Consider the following 24170-nt stretch of genomic DNA (forward strand, 5'->3'; position numbering starts at 1 on the left):
AATGAAAATCCAAAAACATTTGCTGCAACATGGACGGGACTGGAGGAGATAATGCTAAGTGAAATAAGTCAAGCAGAGAAAGACAATTATCATATGATTTCTCTCATCTATGGAACATAAGAACTAGGAAGATCGGTAGGGGAAGAAAGGGATGAGGAAAGGGGGGGTAATCAGAAGGGGGAATGAAGCATGAGAGGCTATGAGAAACAAACTGAGGGCTTCGGAGGGGAGGGGGTGGGGGAATGGGATAGACTGGTGATGGGTAGTAAGGAGGGCACATTTTGCATGGTGCACTGGGTGTTATACGCAACTAATGAATCATCGAATTTTACATCAGAAACCAGGGATGTACTGTATCATGACTAACATAATAAAAGTTTAAATGCTTTGTATTATTACTTGAAAATGATTAAAATAAAAAATACTTGGCAGTAAAAAAAAAATCCAAAAACAAACACATTCCACTGAAAGACCACAAATACACAATTTCTTATTTTGATAGAAAGCTTTATTGTTTGTACAAGTTTTCACCAATGTTTTCTAAAACACAGATCAGAAGTAGACTTTAATCCCATGACCACTCTAGCCTCAACATCAGGACATCCTTCTTTTTGTTCCACCATAGTTTTTGAGCATTCTATATCCCTTTTACTTTCACACTTAGTAACCAACCTGTGCTTATCTTGGCCCTTCATCCTATAATCCCTTCATCAGTTACAACCTCCCAACTTCCTAGTATCTGCCAAATTCTTATCTGCCTTTCAAGCATTAAGTATAGTATCACCTGCTCATTCACAGCCCTCTAAGTAAGTTAAAATTAAATTTCTCATAAGCACCCCACAGCACTTTCACATAGATGGACTATGGAGTATCTCACATGGCCTATATTAATATTGGGTAGGTGTGGTAGTTATTTTGTCTGTGTCAACTTGGCTAGGCTATGGTATCCGGATATTTGATCAAACATAATTCTAAATGTTTTTGTGAAGATACCTTTTCTAGGAGATTAAAATTTAAATCAGCAGACTTTGAACAAAGGAGACTACCCTCCACAATGTGGGTGGGCCTCGTCTAATCAGTTGAAGGACTTAACAGCCAAAGATGAACTCTCCCTGGGAGGGAATCCTGCCAGCAGCCTTCAGACTTGAATTGCCTTCCTCCCCCTTGCCCACCCCCTATGGATATAGACATATATACACACATCTTACTGGTTCTGTTTCTTTGGTGAATCCAGACTAAACTAACACATTGGACGATACTGGAATATTTTATTTTGATTCTCTATATTTTTATGTATCTTTAAGTTTTTCCATAACTAAATCCCACTGGAATTTAGATACAAAAAGATGCAGAGGTCTTTTGTTAAATTGGATGCACATATCTAAAATGCTAACAATTATTATCTTAGTGTGTCTTTCATAATTTTTTCTTTGTATTAGTCTCTATTTTCAAAGTACCCTGTAAAGAACTGTATTTCTTATGTTAAACAGAAAGAAAAAAGTTACGTTCTGTGAGAAGAGCATCAACAAGCCCTTTCAGTTAGTTAATTGGAGTTCCATTTCTCTCTACCGCTATTTGCACCCTGATCTGAAGATAGGTGAATAAATGCTTGAGGTCCGCCACTTTGGAAGGTTAAGAAATGATGAAAACTTATGGTGAACTAGAGAATGTGTACCCCATCAATAAATGGCAGTAGGTATAGGTCCAGTAGATCACAATTAAAAGTTCTAAATATATTTTATACTCTTTTGCTCGAAATATAACCATTTTAAAACGATGACAACTAAAAAAAACCCAAAAAACAAAACAAAACAAAACTAATCACTTTGCTTTCCAAACAAACCACTGAGGATTATAGTCTCTGGCCTCAGGCTGATACTCTCTTAAAATGATTTAAGTCCTCAGCAATAAATTGTTTCAGCATATCCCACTGAGAATATCATCTTTCAGAATAGTACTGAATGCTTCTACATGTTGACTAGGGTATGAATTTCAGAGGCAGAATTAAAGAACTGCACATATCTATTGATGAATGACAATTAACTGCACTTAAAGCAGAGTGGTTCTATGATAATCTTCATCAATCTCTCTTCAGTCAATTCAAGGATCTCCAAGCCTAAAAATTACTCAATCATGTAACTCTAGGCCATTTTAATAATATATATGAAAAATAAGCTTAAGAAATCAAGGCGATCTCTTGCCGACATTGTTAATTTAGATGAGTGGTTTTCTAAGGGGGTCTGTACCACTCACCCCAAGGAAACATTTAAGGTTACCAAAGTGATGGGGGTGGAAAGGTACCAGAATGGAGTATGCAGAGGTCCAGAAATGTCCCAGACTGTCTCAGATGTAAAGAACTATCCTGCCCTTCTATGACTTTCAAACATCCCTAGTGAATGTTCATGAACATGAAAAGCTTATGTGAGGACAGACTCATTTCGTTTTATAAAGAAACACAAAACACGTTTGTAAAGTTTAAAAATAATCTAAATTTTCTAGAAATTCAACTTCTATGTATATTGAGGAAAGCTGTGCTTTGCCCTCCAGAATGTTACCAAGAATTTCTCAGTATTCCAGAAAATTACACCAGTGAAGTCAATGCTGCTTGTGGTGTTTGAGTGGTCCGTACTAGACACCGGCATCTGTCAGTATGTATAGCTGCCACAAGTCCAGTGATTCTATGGAAAGGTACAAGCACCTGACTACCTCATCATGTCTTCTAGAATGATCATACCTAAGCATTTACATAATGAAAATACCTTTTTCTAAAAAAATAAAGTGCTTGGCATTTATGTCTCTTGTAAAGTCAGAATATTATAGTGCTTTTGAAAATGTATGTCAGTAGGTTCTATTACCTATAAATTTTATTTCAGGATATTAAATGAGGCATTAAAATATTTATTATTAAAAGAGATTGTTAGGTCCAATTGAGTTGAGAAACACTAATTTAGAATATATCCTGATTGATGAGCCTAATCCATATTCATGTCCTCAAGATTAGAAATGCAGTACAGTCATTCTATCTCTGAGATGAAATGTTTTACTTTTGCCAAATTATGGACTTATCACAGTGAGGAGCATCATTTCTTAAAACTTTATGAAAGCTTTCTTGTTTAAAAATTCAATGACTTGATTTCGCACCTAATTTTTTTCCGTAATCATCAAGCAGGATTTAGGTATACTTATTTTACCACTCTTCACTGTTGTGGCTTGTGCTATCTCAAAAAAGAAATAGTAAAACACATTAAGGGTACTCATTAAGAATTTATAAAATTTGATTGATGTGCACACCATTACCAGGGAACCTGTTATTAATGATGCTTTGAAGACTATTACCGTCTATTGTCAAAATCAGAGCCCTGTGAGCTACGGTCCCATCCTCTAATTTTTAGATTGCATTGAAAACACTTGGCACACCAAGCTTAAATTGTTCAACTCTCACTGAGGTTTAACTAAAAATCCCATTTTAGGAGAAATAAAGAAGTCTTTGTTTTTAATAACTTAAGACAGCTTAAATTCTCCTTTAAACTGACCTTCAGAACTTTTTGGAAGTTCTACCTGGAGGTCAGACGTAGCTATATGCTTATCAAAAACACTTACGTAAGTCATCGCCTAAAATGAAGCATGCAGCTTCAGAAAGAAAACAAGTGGTAAATATAGAAAGGGGCCACACACCTGGCCAGCCAGATGAGCTAAATTAATTCTGGATGAATCAATAGGTTGAGGTAGCTATAACCCAATTTCATCTGCCAGAAATATCTTCCTACAATGTCATCTGAACCTACTTCAGCTATTCAAGTCTGCCATAGACATTCTCCTCATTATGTTGTTATGGACTCCTGAATATCTAATTAGAATGTAGCATAATAAACAACCAACCAACAAGTAAATGAATGGAAATATTCTCCCTCCAACCTTTGCTTTCTCAAGGCTACTACCACCACTGCCCCAATGATTTTAGAGCATAGTATAGCTCTCATTTCTTCCTAATCATTTCATGTGACATTTAGCTCATTATTACTTTCATTATTTATTTAAACAAAAAAAAAAGCCCTATACAGTTTCCCCTTTATTCTCTTACATCTCCAAATAAATTTCACTGTGTCACTTTTCTGACCTAAAGTCAAAACCTCTGAACCTGATATTATTGAACAAGTTGGAATGGGTGGGTTAACATAGTGAAACAGCTTTATTTAACTCATACTTTTTTCATACCTTCACTGAAATATATACTATAATTCATTTAAAGTATACAATTCAATCCTAAAAGAGACCTCATACCCATAAGCAGTCAAACCAAACCCTCCATCCCCCACCTCAGCCCTAAGCAACACTAATTTACTTTCTATCTCTATAAATTTGCTTATTCCAGGCATTTCATGTAAATAAAGTCATACAATATGTGGTCTTTTGCAACTGAGTTCTTTTACTTAACATATTTTCAAGATTCATCAAAGTTTTACCACGTATTGGTACTTCCTTTCTTTTTACAGATAAACTACTGTACAGATATACCAAACTTTGTTTATCCATCCATTAATTGATGGGCATTTGGGTTGTTTCCACTTTTTTTATCTTACAATGGTACTATAAAAATTCATGTACAGGTTTGTGTTTGGACACACGTTTTCATTTCTCTTCAGTATATGCCTAGAGTATGTTGATACATCATATGGTAACACTACGTTTAACCATTTGAGAAGCCACCAAAAAGTTTCCCAACTATTTGCACCATTTACATTCCCACCAGCAATGTACAAAGGTGCCAGTTTCTGCATAACCATGCCAAATCTTGTTCCTGTCTTTTTTATTACAGTGATCATACAGGAGTTAAGTGGTTTTGATTTGCATTTCCCTGATGACTAAGGATGTTGAGCATCTTTTCATGTTCTACTCGGTTTGTGCACACCTTCTTTGGAGAATTATCTATTCAAATTCTTTCCTCATTTTTTAATTGGGTTGTCTTTCTAATCAAGTTGTGAGAATTTATATATTCCAGATACAAGTCACTTATCAGATATATGATTTACAAGTATTTCCCCCATTCTGTGAATTTTCTTTTCACTTCTTTAATGATGTCCTTTGAAGAAGAAAAGTTTTTAATTTTGATGTAGTCCAATTTATCTATTCTTGTATCATTTGTGCTTTTGATATCCAACCTGAGAAGTCATCACCTAATGCAAGCATGTGAAGATTTACTCCTATGTTTTCTTCTAAGAGTTTTATAGTTTTAGCTCTTACATTTAGGTCTATGATCTATTTTGAGTTCTTTTGTATGATCTTTTTAATATGCTGTTGAATTTGTTTTGAGTTATATTTTTATATGCTTTATTTTAAAAATACTCATACGAATGAGTAGAAAAGATTTAACAGTGAATGCAGCATCCCTTAAAAAGTGCTAATTATGGTGTGTCACCATTCAGTGTTTGCCTTAAGAACCCAAATTCAGCGTATTGCATCGTGCACTGGGTGTTATACACAACTAATGAATCATCAAACTTTACATAGGAAACCGGGGATGTACTGTATGGTGACTAACATAATAAAAAAACATTAAAAAAAAGAACCCAAATTCAGGGATTTAATTTTCACTGTCACAGATATTTTTAAAATTCATGATAATAGCCACCATGTTCCATATACTTTATGTGGCACATTGAGAGGAATCAATGAATATCTACAGGATATTGGGCAAGTCATCCTTTGGACTTCAATTTTATCATTAGTAAAATGGTGGTATAATAGAGCTCTTAAAGGATTTTAATAGAAAATAATACGTGTAAAGTGCTCAGAATAGTACTTGGCATATAATAAGCATATTACATCTCTTTAATAATAACTGTCTTACTGTACTACTGATATCATTATTTAATCCCCACAACACACTCTCTTGCAGACAGGTTGTACCAGTTAGGAAAACAAGTATTTCAAAAACAGGTACTTCAAAACAGAGAACTAGGTTCCGAGGTAACAGAGAGGGAGACAAAGGGGCAAGGGAAAGAAACCCAGAGAAGAGAAACTAGGAAACTCCCACCAGTTCTAAAGCCAGAGGAATAAAAAGGGTAGATTATTTTAGTTTATCTCAGAAGACAGGGTTGCCAACAGAGCTTGGAAACTCGGAGCAGGTGATGTCTGAGAGGCTGGCCTAGCGAGCACTGGAAAACTTGGAGGCAGGGCTACCACCCAGAGGAGAACCCCATTGCAACTGGGACCAAAGAGAAGAAAGTGTCCAGCAGAGACTTCAACAACAAGAGATGATGCAGGCTCTGCTGGAGCTGCCACCTTAGGAAGAGAAAAAGGGAAGAGACCATCTGGTTTTAGCGACTACTCCTGTCCTCCAGTGTCCTGACAGTGCTACCCACTGGGTGAAACTAACCAGAAGCAAGGCTGCCTGGGAAACATAGTTTGCAGTAAAGGGCCAAGAAGAGATCTGAGAGCAAACATGCAGACATCTGGCACAGAGGCTAAGTGTGTGTAAGAATCTCGCCTCCTATCCCTGCAGAGTAAGGATTTGGCCTGGGAATTCTCTTTTAATCATAGTATAAAACCTCTCTAGAAAGCTCAAGAAAAAAACCCTGGAGGATGCCTGGCATAATTCCGGGAACAGTAATTTGGAGAGTAATTAATTTAGTAATTTAGGTAGCAGTCTGCTTTCACTTCAATGGAGACTCAGATTGTTTTACTAGTCCTAACATCATACGATCACTCTGAATATTTCTGTCACCGCTTGAGAGAACCAACGATAGTTAAAACAGAGAGCCAGACGGAGAGCTACCTCAAGGACAGCGAGCTGAATTCAATCATTTTGCTCAGTTTGTGGTGCATTGTCGCACACAAGGACCCCGTTTTGCGTACTGACTGAATACCTGAATACCCCCCTTTTCTCTATAGCCCACTCTCTTTTCTCCTCCTGCCTTCAGTCCCCATTTAAATTGAATCTTTACACAGGTTTCTTGTGAAGTGTTCCTGTTTTATGTGAACACATTTTTAAGGCATGTGCAAGTAGTTTTAGTTCTCATTCTGCTTTTTATCACTCAACTCCATCCATGCTTTTAAGATCTATCCAAGTTGTTTCTTGTACATCTTATCTGTTGCTTCGAACTGCTCATAATATTTTGAGTTGTGCACCTACCCCATTTGACCTGAACACTCTCCCAGAGATACACGGACAGACAGCCCATGTCTCCCAGGCAGACCATCAACACTTCAATAAACTTCCCGTACATGTGCTCTCATGTGCCTCTATGAAAATTTCACTGGAATATAAACACACGCACAAAATTGCAAAAGCTTAGGTATATATATATTTAATTTTACTATGGAGTGCATATTGCTTCCCTGAATGGCTGCACTGGTCTGCAGTTTCAGAAGCAATGATGAAGATTTCGATGTCCCCAAATCTCTGACTGCACTTGGCACAATCCAGCTTTCTAATTATTGCCAGTCTAATAGCTGTAGAGTGATCTTGTTTTCTTTCCATTTCTACTTCTCTAACAATAATTTAGGGAATCTCATCGCATGCTTGTTACTTTCTCGGGTTTTCTCTTTAGTAAGGTGCTTGTTTACATCTTTGATCCATTATTTGTTGTAACTACAGTAATATTTTCCTTCTTTATTTGCAGGAGATCATTTTATGTAAAACATAAAACTCTTCTTGATTTTAGACATCAAAAATATATTTTTCCATTTTAACTGTGAATTAAATTTGTCTAATATTCTTCACTGAACAAGAATGGAAATCCTTAATTTTTATAAAAACTCATTAAATTTTTGCCTTGTGGTTGGTATTTTTGAAGTTTTAAGGAGTACCTACCTCTGGGTAGTGTCCTTCTACCTTTTTTTCTATTAACGTTGCTGTTTTACCATTCAAATTTTGACCTTTAATCTAGTTTGAAGTTACTTTTCCTTGTGATGGTAGATAATAATCCAGTTTTATTTTGCTCTATATAGTGATCCTTTTTTGCCCACCGCCATTTATTAAACAATCCATTTTCCCCATCGATGTGTGTGTCACACCTGTATGAAGTTCCCACCTACGTCTGTCTCTGAACATACTTTGATGTTTCATTTGCTGAATTTTTCTTGCTTTGACAGCATACTCTATTTCTGTGACTTTATGTCTTAATATCTGGCATGGTCAGTCCTCCATCTTTACTCTTATTTTTAAAAAGTGGCCTAGTTATTCCTGAATTTTCATTTGTCCATATACTTTTTAAAGTAAAAAGTGAGTTCAGCAAGCTCCTCAAATACTATAATTTTGATTGGATTATTAAATTTATGAATGAATTTGAAAGGATCAGTATCCTTACAATATTTTGTCATCCCAATCAAATGGAATATTTTGTGTCCTCTATTAGTTCTAAACTTTAATTATAATGATCTATTTTTCTTATTTAAGCAAATTTCTCAATTATTAATGGCAATGTGTTCTTTTATTAAATGTTCCAATTGGCTATTTCTGATCATTTTTATAGAATGATCCTGTTATCAGCAATATAGTAAGTGAAAATTTTAAGAATTCTTAATTCTGATAGTTTGTCTGGAGTCTCAGTTTTTCTAGGTAAATCATTTCATCCACAAAAAAAGAGTGTCAATTTTATTGTCCTATATTCCAATCCTTATATTTCTGGTTTTCTATCTCTAACGTTGGCTAGGTCTTCCCATCCTAGATTTAAATGCAGCAGTGATAATAAATATACTTGCCTTGTTCCAAATCACAAAAAGTATACATTTCAGTTACTCCAATAAGTATAATATTTGCTGTAGGGTGTTAGAATACAAATTTACCAAGATAAGAAAGTTCCTTTATATTCTTAGCTTGATAGAATTTTCTATTTTAAATTGATGAAGAACTGTATCAAATATTTATTCTCTACTGGTTAAGATAACTGTATGAATCCTCCTTTAATCGACTTACATGGAAAACAGTATTGATAGATTTTCTGAATTTGGGGACAGTTTTGCATTTGTAGAATAACCCTGACTCTGTTGTATTACTTTAATAAGCTATTAGATTTAATTTAATATTCTATTTGTGATTTTGGCAACTATGTAAAAAAAAAAAAAAGAAAATTCTTATCTGATTTTGTAGTCAAGATGATATTGTCTTCACAAAATGACCTAGGCATAGTGCTCCTGGTTTTGTATTCTGGTGCATGAGACAAGAGGAAAAGTAACAGATCCTTGACCACTGGGTAGGACTCACATGTAAAACTATCTAATCCTGGACTTTTCTCAGAGAAGTGGGCTTAACACCATTTCAATTGCTTTGATTCTAATTAGCCTACTGAATTTTCCTTGCACCAATTTAAACATTTCACATTTTTCTAGGAGATGATAGACTTCAATCATATTTTCAACTATATTAATACATGTTTTCACATGCAGTTGCTTTCTAAATTATTGCATACAAATTCTTTTGCCTCATTTTGCCTTTTATTTATGTCTTCTCTTTTTTTCATCTTGACTACATTCCAGAAGGTCTGACTACTTTATTAATCTTTTCAAGGTATGATCTTTGATTATGCTAATTTTCTGTATTAATGCTGGTCACTATCTGATTTCTACCCTAATATTTTCCTTTTTATTTTTTATTGAAGTATAATTAACACACAGTGTTGTATGAGTTTACAATATGATTCAACAATTCTATACATTACTCAGTGCTCATCATACTAAGTTTACTCTTAATCTCCTTTATCTATTTCATCCAATATTGTTTACAATAGCCAAGATATGGAACAACCCAAAATCTCTTCTCATTTTAAAAAATGTTCAAGTTTTCCATGACTTTTTACATTGTTTATTCTATTGATTCTGCCTTTGAATCAGTGACTTTAAATGATTTATATTTATATTATCTATTTTAGAACGTATTTATTTACACTATTCCATATTTTTTTCTTTGACTCTGTCATTTACCCTTTCACTCTTTCCTGTTTTCTGTTGGCTACATCAATATTTCTTTTCTAGATTTAAAATTTTAAATCCTATTTTGAAGAGGTATCTGCACTCAGTTTGCTGCAGCATTATTCAAAACAACCAAGATATGGAAACAACCTAAATGCCCATTAATGGATAATAAAGATGTGGTATCTATACACAATGGAATATTATGCAGCCCTAAGAAAGGAGGATGTCCTGCCATTTGCAACAACATGGATGGACCGTGAGTACATTATGCTAAGTCAGATAGAACAAGACAAGTACTGTATGATATTACTTACATGTGGAATCTAAAAAAAAAAAAAAAGGCAAGCCCATTAAAAATTTTAAAAAAGCAAAATGGTAGTTACCAGGGAATAGGAGACAGAGAGGTAAGAATGATTTGTTTAAGGGTACAAACTTGAAACAAGTAGTAAATAAGCCATAGTAATCTAGTGATCTAATGTACTGTGTGATGAATATAGACAATAATATTGTATCATAATTTTGTAATGTACTATGGCTACAAAGGCAACCATACTGTAATACAGAAATGTATCAAGTAACACACTATACATGTAAAATTCAGATGTTATATGTCAAATATAATGAACTAAAGACATAAAAAATAAAATTGAAGGATTTTATTTTGCCCTTACATTGTTTACCCTTAAATTAAGATGCATCTGTGTGTTTATTTGGCCCTATTGATATTTTGAACCATATCGGTATCTATATTGTCCTTTAAAAAAAATGAAATACATTAGCACACATTTATTTCTCTGTTTCCCCTCCCCAATGTAACAATGTCTAAAATTTTCTTTTACTTCTTCTAGAATTTTTCTTAGATACAACACATTTTTACCAGATATTGATTTACCCATTAACAAAAATTTTTCATCTTCTCCTGAATTTAAATATAAAAAAGCATTTAAAACCAATTTGTCATTTCACTCATAATTACCATGGCAATTTGGTCAAAATGTCCTAAAGGAGACTGCCCTTACGAACAACATATAGTGAAGAAGACAAAATAAAATCCTTTTTGTTTCTAGAATTTCTTACCGTATAAGGGAAGGATGCATCTCGATATAATAAATAAAAGGTTAAACTCTCTCCTCCAAAAGTCATAAATTTCAGGTCTTCCTTTTCAAAAGATGAATTCAGGATCCTCTTGCAAAATTAAAAAAAACCCAAAACCTTTTATTTTAGTATGATGTTAGATCTTTCAAGAGAATATGAACTACAACTCTAACTTCAATTTAAAGATGCGGCACAATCCATTTTAATACAGGTTTCGAAATGGAGTAGGTAAACTGAAGTAGGGGTCAACTAAAGGGCATAAACATTACCAAATCAGGGTCCTGAAATAATCATGTTGTTCAAGAAATAATTAAGCTTTAAAACTCAGGAATGTGTGGGGATATAGCAAAGTGAAAAGAAGTCAACTGATACGATTACACTTTTTCAAAACAGTAATTTAGAATATACCCATTTTCAGCAGTTTCAGAGATGCAGTTGGCTAATAAAATATGTATCAGTGGAGACAGGGCATAGATGAGAAGTCTACTTTCTTATCAATGTTTCTGTGAACTTAAAATGAGTTTAAAGAATAAAGGATTTAAGAGAATAGTGACTGCCCTCATCGTGCCAAATAGCCCCACTAAAACTGGAACTAAAAATATCTTTAAAATAACTGCATTATCCACTTTGCAAAGAAACACAATAGGACAAAGCAATTTAATAACTCCTTCACTGATCTGTGCATATTACTCTTCCTCAGAAAAGAGATTACCAGCGTAGACATGAGTCTTCCTTTGTGGGGTATGCGCAGATTAATGAGTATATGCTCATTCATAAAAATACTTCCTAATAGTAATTAGACTACATTACTCTGGAGGATTCTGAGCAAACTGCAATGGTCATAAATGATACTTGCAATCGGTTAAAGCTATAGTTATAAATCTAGAACAGACGCCTTCGGTACCATTAGGTATTGCAACATTTATCATTTCTTCAGTAAAAAATCTGTTAAATTACTTCCACAGATTCAAGTTCTCTTAGTATACAGTAGCTTTAAATAACCTCAAGAGAATAATCAAAATCCAATACTGTTAATCCAGGCAGCATCAAATTTAAGGATATGTGATCATACTTATTTTGTCAGTAACTTCTTGGGCTCAATGCTCATTATACTGTGCATATTCAGTAGTTTTAAAGGGACTTATTTTCTAGCCTAAGGATAAAGAAGTCATGGGCTGAAAATTCATATCTACGATCTGGACTCTAGGCTGTCCTCCATCACACAGGAGGTGGCTGGTGTCTGGAGTGCTGATGCCTATGTTTGAGTCCCAGCCACAGTATTTACTTGTAGTGTTACCCAAGAAAAGTTACTTAACACTCCTGAGCTTCAATTTCCTTTTCTATTAACAGTAGCTGACACTAAAAGCGTACTAAGTGCCAAGAATTCTTATGTATATATAATTTGATCTTCACAAAAACCCATTCCTAGATTCTATTTTTATTCTCGTTCTTTAGGAGTGGATACTGAAGCGCTGATACTGAAGTGCCTTACCCAAATCACACACTTGATCAGTGGCCAGCACTGACACTGAGGCAGGCTGATCCCAGAGTCGACTTCGTTGTGAAGACTAAAAGCTATCAACTCTATAAGGTATATAGACCGGTTATAGTCTTTCAATAATCACCGGTTAGATGTTAACTAACCAAGTATAATAGTATGTGTATGCAAGAGATGGGGGGTGTGGTTAGGCCTCACGTTTATATTTTTGATGTAAGACAAAGTGTATTTATTCAGAGACATAAATTTTATCTTCCTATGCAAAGATATTAATTTGTCATAACTAAGAATTTAAATTATATGGTTTTTGTAACTGTTTTTCAGCACTTTTTTCTTTTTTCAGAATATGTGTACTTTTTAAAAAAAAATTTTATCTACTTATTTGTCAGAGAGAAATAGAGCACAAGCAGGGGGAGCAGCAGGCAGAGGGAGAAGCAGGGTCCCCGCTGAGCAAGGACCTTATACAGGACTCGATCCCGGGACCCTGGGATCATGACCTGAGCCGAAAGCAGATGCTTAACCTACCGAGCCACCCAGACATCCTGGCACTTCTTCATTTTTAAAAATTTGTGACATACATTAAGAAATGAAGACCCAGACGGTGAAATATGATTTGACAATAAAAAGGAATCAAGAGCTGATACATGGTACAACATGGATGAAGCTCAAAGCCATTATGCTAAATGAAAGAAGGTAGACACAAAGAGCACATATTATATATGATTCCATTTATATGAAATATGCATAAAAGAAAAGTCTCTAGGGACAGGAAATAGATTAGTGACTGCCTGGGACTGGGGGTGGGAATGAGAGGGAATGTAAATGGGCATGATGCTTCTTTTGCAGGTGATGGAAATGCAGTATGTTATAGTACAACCTAATTTTAGTACGGTTCTTATTATATTTTATGGTATGTATTTTATCTTCCAATAATGCTATTAAAGAATATGGAAGTAACCTAGGTCTCTCTTAGCCTCTGTGAGCACCTGTAATTAAATACCTGGGTGCCCTTAAGCAATTCCCTTCTCCTGTTTCCTCATTCCATCTAGTAGAACACTCACTCATCTATCTTTTGTTTGATTTTTTAATAGTTTACTATATAATTACTATATAAAAACTGCACATATTTCATGTATACATTTGATGAGTTTGAACATCAATGTACACTTGTGAAACTATCACCACAATCAAGGTAACAAACACATCTATCACCTCCAAAGTCTCCTCCTGCTCTTCGTGTGTGTGTGTGTGTGGAGGGTGGTAAGAATACTTAAAAGGAAATCTACCCTCTTGAATTTTGTAAATGCACAACATGGTGTTGTTAACTATAGACACTATGCTGTAGAGAAGATCTCTAGGACTTACTCATCTTGCATAACTACAACTTCTCACCCACTGAACTCTCCGTATTCCACTCCTCCTAGCCCCTTGTAACCAGTACTCTACTCTCTGCTTCTGTAAGTTTGACTAATTTTAGACAGTTCATATAAGTAGAAGCATGCCTTATCTGTCCTCCAGGTTTATTCATGCTGTTATATATGGCAGAATTTCCCTTTTTTAAGGCCGAATAATATTCTGCTGTATGTGTATGCCCCAGTTTCTTTATCCGTTCATGTGAAGTGACATTTACTTCCTTATCTAATAGTCCTATCCTTGATGACTGATACCATGTCTTTTTCAGTCACTGAACCTCCACGAGGCACTGCAAACATCTGTTTAATAAATGAATAAATGGGGTTACTTTTCTTATATATACTTAATTCTCTCAATAAGCCCCGAGATTTGAGCAATTTTTCTTCATTTGCACATGCAAAAACAAAGGCTGGGGCAGGTTAACTAAAAGGTATTGGATCACGTAATTTGTAAATATTTGCAGGCAGAATTTAGCCCAAAAATGATGACTGTGTCTAGATTATACCTGAACAAAAGCCTTATGTCTACCCTTCCTCCAGCCCAGGATTGACACACTCTGCAGGAGAGACATAAATCCCTTTAGTCTAAACTTCGCAAGGCTGCTTAATTTGACTTTAATTTTCCCTGAAATGCAGAAGCCAGTTCTCTATTACAAGCAGCACTATTTCTCTAATTTCCCAACTCTGACCGAGGCTTTATTAATCTATATCTGATCATGCGCCAAGGCCACCATCCTCTAACATCCAAACTAAAGGAAAAGTGGCATGACTTTTAAAAGAGATAAAAGATTATAAAGCTCTCATGTCTGAAAATGTTGATGATGCAGATTTCTTTAGTACTTATCTTTTAAAACAAATAGTTTAAAATAGTTTAGGAATTTTTAAGGAAATTATTCTTCTAATAAACAAGCAGGAATTTTTAGTAGCTTTGGTTATTAAACTTCTGTAGGAGAGTAAGAACAAATGTATAATGAAATATAGACATTTCTACTCAAGGGTATGGATGGCGAGTATTTACATCACTTGTAATCAATAAAAAAAAACCCTTATCTCTGTAAATATATAAAATTGGGCTTTTCAAAGAAAAACTATAGAGTTTGGATGTGAGAGAAAGTGAGAATATAACAATTTACATTCTACCCTTCTATTAGAGACATCTTCAAAAATGAGATTCACATTCCTTATTTAGCAATCTAGCACCACGTGGATTTTTCCTTCTTAATGAGTTCATCTCAACTCTCTTTTAAGTACGTTTGAAAAGCCGGTATCAAAATAAAGAAAAGAGATACTGAGATCAGTAAAATAAAATGGCATTTCCAGAATTCCAGATAATCGAATAATCCAGACAAGGTGGTAAAGATAAGAAACAAATTTTCCTTGTATTTCACCTATATGAGTAAGAGTAACCTTTACATGTTTAACGAAACCCAGTAATGTGTCAAAACACAGAGGTTAAGTCCTATTAATTATTACATCACATCAGGTATTTTTGTTTTTAGTCAAATTCTTCTATGCCTACAAAGAAATATATGACATATATGCTTTCAAATAACTATACGTAACAAATATTAGGCCAATGTTCCAGAATTGGCTGGTGACTGGCATTAAGATCATAACATCTAACCAGCCAAGAATGTTATTTTCCTTCTTGGAGTTTCTAGAGTACATACCTCCTCTATCACTCATCACATGGTGTTCGCAGCCATTCTTTATATTGCTGTCTAGTTTTATTATTCGCTTTTGTACAGTGATTTATCATCCACTGTCATGACTTATGCCCAGTCCTAGATTGACACTTCTTATTGAAAAGGACTAGGTATTATATTTCTGAGTGTCCTCTACTGCCCCAAAAGCAGGTGCTGCATACATGGCGGGCTATCAATACGATTTGCTGAATGATTGCAGGGAGGTTGCTAGGCTGAGCATTCCTGTTCAATTGCCTAAGACAGGGTAAACTGGTGCTGCATCCCTTTTCTAATGTATGAGAGAGATTTTCCACTTGCAGTTGCATGTTCAAGAGAAAAGTACATTCTTCATGTTGGGTTTTTTTTTTTTTTGCTTTATTCTGATCTTGCTTAAAATGGAAGAAATTTACTTTAGATATTTGCTGATTTAAAAAATATATATTTCCAGCACTGACTGGAGAAAAACTGAAAAATTCTAATTCATTTCAAGCCACATTAGAGAAGTGACTACTCTGTTTTCTTGAGACCTACTTTCACACTTCAATGAACATTTATTAAAACACTTTTATTTCTGCATCATGGAAATTATGGAATCAAATGTTTTACCTAGAAAGAAATGTCAACTGCAACCAAATAGGGCCTGAATTTGTGAATTTTTGTTTTAGAATGTCTAATTTCAAAGTATTCATGAATATGAGCTCTATAAATTGTTTTCAACAATTGCTTTCTTAAAGTTTCTTGCTTTCTAGAGTTTGGAAAATAAGTAGTCGTTTTTGTTCATAAATACATACTTATGGAAGTAAGTTTAGTATGGATTTATAAATATTCTAGTAGAACTATTTATATTTTAAAATTAATGGCATACTTGAGTATCTCCCATTAATACAAGCATGAAATTCAGGATATTATCACAATTTGAATATACCATCAATAAAAAAAAAAATCAACAATTTCTACCCCTTAAAAATTGATGACACTTCTTTACCAAATTTTAACTAAAAATTACATTTATAAGCAGTTCTTTCCAATTCAATAGTCTCACTTTTGAAACATATCACATGTATTTATAAATATGAGAATATAAGAAATACTTTTTCCTTTTTTAAATGAAAATAATCTTTAACCTTTGAATAAGTCAGAAAAGCCCTCAGAAGAGACAAAAACTATAGAATGGCAGTTTCTGTATCTCATTGTACTAATCAACTAAGTAGAAATTTAGTAACTGACAGTTCAGTAGATGTACTGAGAAAACATGAAATTTGGCTTACTTCTTATTTATTTCTATTTGTATTTAAAATTTGGAATGCATATGAAATTCAGGTGTAAACATTTAATACCAATACTGAAATATGATGCTTTACAACTTTGTTATAATAAACATGAATTATTAAATATTGTCATATTACATTATTTAATGTTTCTCCATTTCCAACTGAATTATAAATATTTTAAAGGCAAACAACATATCTTGTACTTTTCTATATTTCCCCCAATTCCTTGCATGAGCCAATGTTCAAATCTGTTGATCTGATTCTGATCACAAATCTCACAAGAAAAAATTTCTCTGATTTCATAATAAGGAAGAATTAGTAGAAAATGTGTCATTAAATAATGAAATACATTTTAGTCTTCCCTTTAATTTGCTAAGGTATTCTTCCAAGCACTGTGACAAACTGTTGAACAATGTAATTATGAGATCTCTATTTAGAATGAGGTGAAATTCTAAACTGAACAAACATATTATTCTGAAAGCATTATGCTTAATTCTAGGTGCCATAATATATGGAAGATGCCAGTCAGATTGACAATGAATCTCAAGGGTTGTTGTGAAAGCCAAGGAAAACAAAGAAATGAAGAATTCCACGTTTTCTGGCATGATTAAAGGAAAGGCAGCAATACATCCAAGTATTCAGAAAAATCAAAACTTGGCAGATGAAAACAGTCCTTTAAACCAAGAGTATTAATACCACCACTGGATGTGTATTTCTTCCCCCACCCATGGCTTTGGCTTTTGTCACTAATTGATTATTTTTTAACAGATGAATACACACATAATAAAGATGACTTTGGAATAATAAGAAATAAAGATTCATGCAGAGAACCAGGATTTAATCACAAACTGGCAATATAACAGAACCTTCATTTCCAGAATGCAACTATCACATCATTAACTTGTAAACACTGCTAATACAATTCTTTTAAACTTGCATTACTGGACACTGGATAAATATTTTTTAATGAATTAGACATATTATTAGCTTCATTCTTTTCTGTTGGTTTCACATGTGAGCAATGATAAAACCATCTCTAACTCATATGCCTTTCAATGTGTACCAAAGGAAATCATTTTTTAATTATAAAATGATGCCATGTACACATGCATGCCATGTACACACCCTCCCATTTAATAATAATCACTGCTAATTAGTACAAGAAATAATACATTTCATGAATGTTAGATGTGAAACCTTGTCCTTTCATGCGAACAGAAATACTAACTCATGCACTTTTTAAATTAAAAGTCTATACTTAAGGGTACCTGGGTGGCTCAGTCGGTTAAGTGTCCCACTCTTGACTTCGGCTTGGGTCATGATCTCAGGGTCCTGAGATTGAGCCCCGTGTTGGGCTCCCTGCTCAACAAAGAGTCTGTTTGTCTCTCTCTCCTTCTGCCCCTCCCTCTGCTCATACTCTCTCTCTTAAATAAATAAATCCTTAAAAAATAAAGGCCCATATTTAACTCATATGCATCATTTGACTGTTTGTACATCCATTAATTCTGAAGAGATTTGCCAAGTGAAGTTATTTCATGATGTGCATTAACTTTTTTTGAGAGAGAAAAAGAGAGAGTGCATGTGGGCACTTGCAAGTGGGTGGGTGGGGGGAGCAAAGGGAGAGGGAGAGAATCCTAAGCAGTTTCCATGCCCAGTGCGAGCCCGATTTGGGGCTCGGTCTCACTACCCTGAGATCATGAGCTCAGTGGAAATCAAGAGTGAGATGCTTAACTGAACGAGCCACTCAGGCACCCCAATGGGCATTAACTTCTAATAGAAAAAAGTTTCAAAGAAAAATTACACCTAAAGCATATCTCTAAAATTCTTTGAAAAATATCTATTTATTTATAACAAGAAATGGATTTGAAGTATAAATATTCCTTCAATGATGGGGAATTTTATTTTTATCTTTTAAGTTTTTATAATACTCAAGTAAATTCACAGTTCAAAGGGGAATTTAACAAGAAATATCAGAATGTAGTAAAAAAAAAATCCATATTCCTAGTCAGCAGATCTGATTCTCAGTTCTATCTAGTTATGTTACACTGAGCTTATATTCAAACCTGTTAAACCTCATGTTCTCACCTGTAAAATAGAGACATTCATAACCCCTAGGTTTCCGCTTATTCTCAAGCTCCCTTTGCTAGTTCTGGAAATAGATTAAGTTTTCACTAAATGTTAAGAGAAAAGGATGCTGGTCCCTCAAGATAATTTTTCATTTTTTTTTTACACATGATGAAACATTTTCATCTAGCTTCCCTTTTAAAAAAAACTTTATCATAAATATAACACACATGTAAAAAACTGCACAAAAACCTATAGCTCAGTTATATATCACAAAACAAGTGCTCATGAAACCACTCTCCAATCCAAATTTAGAACATTACCACTACATAGATGCCCCCCTTAGGCCACATATCACTCTGTCTTCTTCACAGGTAATCACTCTCCTGATTTTCCTAAGAATTAGATTCTTATTTTTCTTTACACTTTATAAAAGTACATCCCTAGATTTTCCTGTGCTTCAAAATTTATATCCATATAATTATATACTACGTATTTTGCTATCTGCTTTCTTTCTTTCTACATTGTATTTGTGTTTTGTCTATGTTGCTGCACGTATCTGCAATTCTCCTTTTCATTACTTTCTAGTATTCCACTGAGTAAACTTGCAAAAACTTAGGTTTTTATCCCTTCTTCTACTGATGAATGTTTCTGTTGTTTCCAGTTACTGATACAATGAATAACGTGTATGAACATCCACTCTCATGTGTACTGATAAGCATGTGTGTACATTTTTTAAGGTATCTTCCTAGAGTAGAATTGTTGGGTAATACCGTTAAAATATTTTCTGAAGTGACAAAGACCAACATATGAGAATTCTGGGTTTTTTCTGTCATTTTGCTAAGATTTTATACTGTAATTTTAATATTAGCTATTCCCACAGTAGTATATATTTAAATTTGCATTTCACTGATAACTGAAGGAGTTTGAATCCCAGGCTATAGGTTTATTGGCTATTTGGATATCATGTTTCAAAAATATTTTTAAAAATTTATTTTCTAATTAAAATTATTTTCTAATTGTTGTTATCCAAAGGGGAATAAGACACAAAAAATTCATGACTTTTGGCCTCTGTCCTTTACCTCAATCAGATATTGTTGGCCTTCAAGAAGGTATATTCAATATTTTGCCCTATATGTTGTTCTCAATTAACAAATTAATTTTAATTACCTAGTCCACCATTTCTAGAAGACTCTTACCTCATTTGTTATATAGCAATAGCATTTTAAAGCACCTGTAGGAACACATACTTTTTTTCCATCTTAAACTACACTAAACCTGCTTTATTGAAGGCCATCCTGTTTTCCCAGTTTGAAGCTCTCTTCTTTCTGTACTCAATATCATGGAGCTTCCAAACCCGTGATTCTTGTATTCAATATTTGGTATGTTCTAAATTCAACTAAAAGGTGAAAAGAGGCTAAAAGTAGAAAGGTCAGGCTTCTCTCCATATTCCTGTTCCCTGGGTCAGTTTCTTTCCTTCTCTATGCCTGACTCTTGTTGGATTTTACTTGTTAAATGAGCTCACCCTACTTTGCTTTGAATGGTCCCCTCAACACAGATCTTCGGTTTTCTCTTTCCTCAATTATCCACAAACTTCTTGGAACCATCTTGCCCCCTCCAGCATTCTAAGTATTTTTGCTTTCTAGCCCTTTCGGACACTGCCTTCAGACCTACTGGTCCATGAAACCAGCTCATTAAGTTCATTCTATACGTGCCCCCATGTTCGGACATGACACAGACACTCACGGTGTTTAAGTTCCCTAGTCTGTCATTTGTGGGGTAATATGTTGTCCTAATTCCATCTTACTTTTTAGAGTTCTTATTTACTCCTTCAATTGTGTTTCTTTCTTTTCTCATCCCCTGAATGTACATTTCTCTGTATACCAACTCCTTTGAAAAATACAAAGGTCAGGATTCCATTAATTATTTTTCTACTATCTAAACCTGCATTCAAAGTTCTGACTTCTACTAAAATTACAGCTAATTCTAATTGCCAATGGGACACAAAACCCAAAACTGTTGTCTTAACATCACCTATATTTGTCAATTTGTTATTTTAATGACATCATTCTTTCCATTGTCCCTCAAGTTAATAATCTGAAAATCTGAATGTTAATTTTTTTTTAAATGTCCTTCTAAATTTTCTTCTACTTTACACATCCACTCCATGAAGTAGAGTATGCAGACTGGGGGTTTTTATTCAAGGGTCCATGGACTTATGGGGAAGTGACAGAGAATCTGTGAATCCATAGAAAGTATACATAATTTTGTATACACCTATGTGAATTCATAAAGCAATACCATTAGTTTTCATTAGTTTATTAAAGGATTAAGAATCAATGTTCCAGATTCTAATCACCTTATACTAGGATTATTGCAGTAACCCTTTGGATTTAATAGGCTTACTTTATAAATTTGGCTGATCTAGGTGGTTAATCTTTAAAGAGCTAGTTTAATCTATCCAATATTAATTTATTCATTTAATAAATATATAGTATTTCCTATGTGACAAATACTATTCCAGTTTCTGGGTCACAGTGGTGAACAAGATAGAAAAAATCCCTCTTCTCATGGAGCTTACATTTTAGTGAACAAAGAAAAATCAAATCATCCATCCATAAAGAATTGAGGAAATATCCATTAGCCATATTTGCTATCCATATAAGTAAATAGGGAGATTTCATAGTTATGGGGTAGCTATTTCAGAATAGATGGTCGTGAAAAGCCCCTCTAAGAACACGGCAGCTCTAAATGAGAAGAAACAACCCCTGTACAACCAGGGAAAAACATCCCAAACAGAGGTATACATTAACGCAAAAGCCAAAAGGGGGTAAACAGCCTGGTATTTTCTAAGAACAAAAGAAGAGGCCAGTTTTGCTCAAGCACAGCGAGCAAGGGGGAAAAGTGGGGGTGAAGTCAAAGGGATAGGTAGAAGCAGATAATTTAGGACTTTGGAAGTGAGAACAGAGTTTGGATTAAGTGTAAGCACAATGGAAATTTAAGCAGAAGGAACCGAATCTGGTTTCCCTTCTATAAAGAAAGAAAACATCTTGACAAAAGTAGAAGAGAGGCGACTGAAGCAGTTCAGCTGGGAGACTGTGGAGGTCGAAATACTTGTCTCTGCAAAGCCTATACTGTTCTCCTCTTGACCCCTCAGTGTAGTCACGGTGACAGGTTACCTGTGCTTTATCTGTCTCCCCTCGTATTGCATACATTACCTCCTTTCCTCGACATCCCATCTACACAGTATTAAACCCATTACACAATTACAAAAAAAAAAAAAGGAAGACACCAGAATGGTTGAGACTTATTTTGAAACAATCAAGTGGCAAAGCGAACTGATTATTATTTACAAGATGTGTTCTCTAAATTCTGTTTTAACTTTAACTACCTTACTGACAGACCCTGGCCTCTGTACTACTTGTACTAACACATATATTAAGCACTATGTAAAATGTAAAAGCAGGTTTTGAAGCACTTTATTTATAAAAATAATGGTCAAAATACTGTTTTATCTTAAAAATGCTTATGAACACAGTGTAAACAAGGAAACATTTTTAAATCAATAATAATCAATGTGATTGTAAAAGCAATTGTACATCATGAGTCATGATTATAATCATATGGAAACTGCCTTTGGCTAATAAACAAGCAGGATTAAAATTAAAACATTTTGAGTGTTGATCTGATATATTATAACTAATTTGTGTTTCTTCTACCCTAATTCTGTTCTTAAATGCCATTCTCTTCTTCAAATTTTCTTATATGTCATCTTATCTCCTTTTATTTCAAACATTCGTGTCCAACCTTTTCTCTATACACGTATTTTTAAAACTCTCTTAGCTATCAGGCAAATTTAAATATTATGTGCCAGAAAGTTACTAAAAACTGATAGTGAAAGGAAGCAACATGAAACTTGTATTATGTGGATTCTTAGCAGAAGATCATTATGACATTTGTGGTTGGAGAAATTGAAGTTATGTTCAACAAATACATTTAATTTTTCTTACATCTAATTTCTAGTTAATCTTTCTACAAAGGAAAAAAAAAACTGACTAAAAGCCCTTGGCAAACTTAAGGCTTAGAAGGTCCTTAAGGGTTGCATCAGGCAGAAAAGTTAGTTTTGTGTAGGTAATATTTGCACATTATCTTGAACATACAGAGGAAAGATACTAGAATAAGTGAAAATTCCATCAAATTAACATCAAACCTGAACATTCCTGACTCCTACATGCAAACCCAACTATCCTAAATAAAATTCAAATCAGGGCACAGTTATACTGAACTTATGATTATCAGAAATAACCGAGTTCTACCAGTAAAACATCATTTCTCACTTCATTCACTTTGTAACTTCTTGAAAATTAATTACATATAATCCAGCAATCCCACTTCAGGGTATCTATCCAAAATAATTAAAGTCAGGATCTCAACAAGATATTAGCACTCCCATATTCACTGCAGTTCTATTCATAATACCCAAGTTGTGGAAACAGATGAATACATTTTTTTTAAAGTGTGGTATATACATACAATGAAATATTATTTGGTTTTAACAAGGAAGAAATTCTGACACACGTTACAACATGAATGGAACTTGCAGGCATTGTCCTAAGTGGATTAAGTGATAGAATGACAGACGCTGCATGATTTCATTTATATGAGATATTGAAAACAGTCAAATTCACAGATTCAAAGAACAGAATGGTGGTTTCCCGTGGCTGAGCAGAGGGGGAAAGGGGGAGTTTGTAATCAATGGGTATAAAGTTTCAGTGTAAGCAAGATGAATAAGCGCTGGTGATCAACTGTACAAGATAGTGACTATAATCAAAAACACTTTATTGAACACTTAAAAATTTGTAGACCTCATGTTGTTATTACCACAATAAAAGTAATAATTACCCCTGTGTAAAAACTGAGTAGTCTCATAACTGTTATTCCTACAGTACAGTGTTTTCAATTCTACACTTGACTTATTTCATTATAGTTACTACTTCATAGGCTTGCTTTTCCCACCAGAATAAAAGTTTTGGCCGTTACATTTTATCTCCATCTTCACAACATCCTGTGAGACAGAAACAACGGAGATCCTGGACTATTTATTTAAAAAGCAAGGCGAATTGATCCAACTGTCAAGAACAAGCTGGAATATCAATCTACTTTCTCAAACTCCAAAGCCATGTTGTATTCATTATTCTATACCCAGTAGTCCTTGTGTTAAGAACTCTTACCA

At 34.2% G+C, this 24170-nt stretch overlaps 1 long non-coding RNA gene across 1 annotated transcript; it reads left to right on the forward strand.

The window, feature by feature from the left end:
- Positions 1-10111: 10111 nt before the first annotated feature.
- LOC117797413 lies at positions 10112-17806 on the forward strand. The gene is made up of 3 exons (XR_004622356.1): positions 10112-10168; positions 12463-12598; positions 17373-17806. It is a non-coding gene; the product is annotated as an uncharacterized LOC117797413 (long non-coding RNA).
- The last annotated feature ends 6364 nt before the right edge of the window (positions 17807-24170 follow it).

Source organism: Ailuropoda melanoleuca, chromosome X (genome assembly GCF_002007445.2).
Source record: "Ailuropoda melanoleuca isolate Jingjing chromosome X, ASM200744v2, whole genome shotgun sequence".
Classification (NCBI taxonomy): domain Eukaryota; kingdom Metazoa; phylum Chordata; class Mammalia; order Carnivora; family Ursidae; genus Ailuropoda; species Ailuropoda melanoleuca.